Below are 4,490 nucleotides of genomic sequence, written 5' to 3'. Positions count from 1 at the left end.
GCTCTCCTTTTTCCCCCCATTGGCAGTAAATCCTTAGGCTGAGCCATCCATTTATTACCAGTTGGCAGTTGCTCAGTCTCCCAGTCTGCAGTGATCTGTTTTTAGCTGCCAATAGTGCAGCATTAACAAATCTGTTCTGATATTTATCTGTGGCAGTGTCTTTTGTTAAATGAGGAATACAAAGTTTAGGACATACTGTAGTGGTATTTTTATTGCATCAGGTAGGGCACTTAAAACTTCCCTCCAATATGTTTCTAGCACAAAATAACATCTCCAGCACTCCATGCATCCTATGGTGCGTTTTCCTCCTATATATTTTTCAAATGCTGCATCCTCAAAAAGGAAGGTTTGATGGGAATACTCTTTTTTTTTTTTTTATATGAATTTATAGAAAAATCTCAACATAAAGAAAAACAGTGAATAACTTATTCATATAATTTTTTTTTCCATTTTTCTCATGTAGTTATCTGCAGTTTTACCCAGAAAAGCATTTTGCACCCCTGTAGATCCCCCCAGCTCGGGCTGCAGCTCAGGGCTTTATCAGAGGGAGGATTCGGGTCACAAGCTCATTCTGTGCCAAAAATAAAATGGACCCATTTTTCTTGTTTGTTTATTTATTTACTCATTCATTTCTTTATGGAGTGGGTTAGAAACTGCACTAACATACGGAAGCACTTACTTGATTATTGTGTATTACACTCTTGTTTGTTTGTTTTGAATGTCGGTGGCTTTAATGAAGCAGCCTGCAGGTGGGTTGGATGAAAGGTACATTTCACTCCGCATCGACATCTTTTTCAGTCTGCATATACTTAAATTGCAAATTTTCATGAACTGTAACCCAATGTCTTATGGCTCTTGATTCTGCATTTCCCTGCAGATCTTCAGTCGTGCCGGGGCTGGAGGACGGCACTGTTAGCAAAAGGTGTAGCTGTATTAAACTGCAGAAACCCCTGCATTCCAATGATGTTAAGGGGCTGATTTAAGACCACCAAGACAGAAGATGGAGGCAGAAGAACCTCTGTAGATATTGCAGATGCCGCATCCCACCTTCCAGCCCCACGATGCGGGCAAAGAATCACGATTTGTGATGCAAACCACGAGCTTTACTCAGATAACAGCTCCTCTCTTGTTAGGCCAGGTCTAAGCGGGCACAAAGTTCACAAAGACGCTCAGCAGAAGTTACACCCTCATCAAACAACCAGAAACTCCTTCTCCTGCTTTGCCCCCTCCTCCTTCCTACATAAATCTACATAAAATCTCTTCCTACATAAATCTACATAGAGTAATTTGGCATCCTCCAGGTTCGGAGGAGCCGCCCAGGTCAGAGCTCCCCGAGTGATGCAAACGTGAAACCTCAGCTGAATTCAGCCTGTCCGAGGCACCATCCAAAAGGAGCTTTTGCAGCCTAAGAGACCAGCTTTGGCAAATCCATAAGCATCTGTAGCTGAGGAATTGAAGTCGCTGTTAACATCAGTCTGTGCTGTACTGTGGCTTTATATACGTAATTGTAATTTCCAGCAACAGGCTGTCGTGCCAAGTGCTTTACAGCCAGTGGAACCACTTCCAACAAACTTGAGTAAGTTTGATATCAGGCCTGCAATGACAAAATCCAGAGTGAACATCTTTTCTTGTACTTAAAGGCACCTTCTTTTTGACATTTCAACAATCTTTTTCTTCCTCCCCTAATGTGATTTTTTGTTTGTTTGTTTGTTTTAACGGCCATAAAAATATATATTTTCTCAAAATCCCATGCATAAAGGCATGGAAAGCACAAGCCCCGCAGCCTTTCACTAGGGGATGGCTTTCACTGAACATGTTCCATGGGAACGTTTCCCTCTTGAGGTTTTTCTTCTACCCATCGTGCTGATACTTGTGGGGGTTTGTTGCTATAGCACAGGCGTTTCTGTGGCTCTCGTGACCTGTGTTACTGTGCATGGAGAAGTTTTACTAATCTCTCTTAAAAATATGTTGGAGCAAAGGTCTTAGTTCAGTCCTCGGTTCCCACAGGTGATTTTTTGTCTAAGATTCACATAATCTCTGCGAGGCAACAGTATTTTTTATTTCAACTTGGAAGCATCACAGCTGATGATATGACGGGATCAGATCCTTTTGCTTTTAACGAATTCAGGCTTAGTTAAGATTTTTTCTTTGTTCTTTTTTCTTCCCTGATGCCTTTTTTCTTCAGACATGTAGCTGCTCATAATCAGTTTAATGCAGATGAAACCATTACTTCTTCACTCTTCAGAAACTCTTTATGCTTCTTAATTAAAGCTTTTGTCTGAACACAAAATAATTAATACATAAAATGAAGCACAGGGAAAGAATTGACTGCGAAACTAGTCACTCAGTTGTATATTTAAACAATATTTAATCATTAGAGTAACACAGTGCTTGCACTTTTGGAAAGAAAACAAGCCTTATACTTCATGTTTATTTAACACTTTGACTAGTTCATTCTTGGAGGTATGAAATGAGGCTTATGGAGTGCCAGAGCAGTAAATCAGACCTTCTGAAAATTACGGGGTCTTAAACAGTAGTGTCATTTTAAACCCAAACAGTTTGGTGGTGCAGCAGCATATAAAACTGACCTCTTAGAACAACATGGGCTGTTTACACTGAAAGGCAAGGCAAGGAAATAAAAACAAGGCATAAAATACGGCGGAGTAAGGATGTCATTTACTTGTGTTTCTGCCTTTATTCTGGATAATGATGGGCGTGATAACTTTCCTACAGCTAATACATTAAAGACAGTAGATGTGAAAAATGCTGTGGATATGTATATATGCGCATAGGCCAGCTGTGGATAAACAAAAACTTGGGCAGCATCTGACACCCAAGCACTTTCCGTCAATATTTGACTGGATTTTAAAACACGTTTGTTTTGGCAATGTGCTTGCTCGCTTTAATATATATATATATATATATATATATGCATATATATATATATATATTTTTTTTTTTAACCAGTGTTTTAATGAAAGAGTTTACTGTCCGGAATATTTGTTGGGAAAAAACAAAACCAATCCAAATTCCAAGCAAATGTTGGGTTTGTTTGGCGGAGATGAATGCTGACTGTTGGACTGTGGAGGTGTGATGAGCTCCCTCCTGCTTACCCGCTGCTTCACCAGGGCTGCCATGCAGGTTCGCATAACCAGCCACATTACTTGGCTTCTGAGTGCAGAATAACCACGGGCTTTGGCTCAGAAGCAACGGTTTTTGTCAGAATTGTTCATTGACTTTATTTACCGAGTCACACATCAGAGCGGACGGAGCGAGCAGACGAGACGCTGCGTGGTGTGTAGGGGAATATTTGCAGTGCAAACCTTCACACTCCCTTTACCCTGAGCATCGGTCGTCTCTGTGCTTTGGTGATACATTTAAAATCCCACTTCAACACTGATACAGGTTTATTACCCCGTCTTGGAGGAGTTTGCGATGTTGTTCATTCTCCCCAGGTTCCAGTATAGGTTGGGAAATTACATATTAGAGAGCAGCGTAGGGGAAAGGGACCTGGGGGTCCTGGTGGACAACAGGATGACCATGAGCCAGCACTGTGCCCTTGTGGCCAGGAAGGCCCATGGCATCCTGGGGTGTATTACAAGGGGGGTTGTCAGTAGATTGAGAGAGGTTCTCCTGCCCCTCTACTCCGCCCTGGGGAGACCACACCTGGAATATTGTGTCCAGTTCTGGGCCCCTCAGTTCCAGCAGGACAGGGAACTGCTGGAGAGGGTCCAGCGTAGGGCAACAAAGATGATTAAGGGAGTGGAGCATCTCCCGTGTGAAGAAAGGCTGAGGGAGCTGGGTCTCTTTAGTTTGGAGAAGAGGAGACTGAGGGGTGACCTTATTAATGTTTATAAATATATAAAGGGTGAGTGCCGTGAGGATGGAGCCAGGCTCTTCTCGGTGGCAAACAATGATAGGACAAGGGGTAATGGGATCAAGCTGGAACACGAGAGGTTCCACTTAAATTTGAGAAGAAACTTCTTCATGGTGAGGGTGGCAGAGCCTGGCCCAGGCTGCCCAGGGGGTTGTGGAGTCTCCTTCTCTGCAGACATTCCAATCCGCCTGGACATGTTCCTGTGCGACCTCACCTGGGTGTTCCTGCTCCATGGGGGGATTGCACCTGATGATCTTCTGAGGTCCCTTCCAATCCCAAACATACTGTGATACTGTGATACTGTGAATTAGATCCATTCTGGCTTAGAGAGGTGAGAAAGCAAAACCAGCTTCCCCACCAGCCCTGTCATGAGCGTGGCCACATGGACCATGGATGCTCCTCTGCCCACTTGGGCCTTTTGGTGCTTTGTGGTCGGCAGTTTTTTAATTTTCAGTTTTTTTGGTAAGAGGAGGAAAGACCTCTGAGCTCTCAGGACATATATCGGTCATGTACAAAGTGAAGATAGGATGATATGATTGCTCCGCAGTTTGATTCTGTGATGCTTCTTTGGTAAAAATCATATTGATTTGAAGGCCAGATTGAGTATTTCAGA

Source organism: Streptopelia decaocto, assembly GCF_964273445.1.
Source record: "Streptopelia decaocto genome assembly, chromosome: 5".
Lineage (NCBI taxonomy): Eukaryota > Metazoa > Chordata > Aves > Columbiformes > Columbidae > Streptopelia > Streptopelia decaocto.
Note: the sequence above shows the minus strand (reverse complement) of the source record.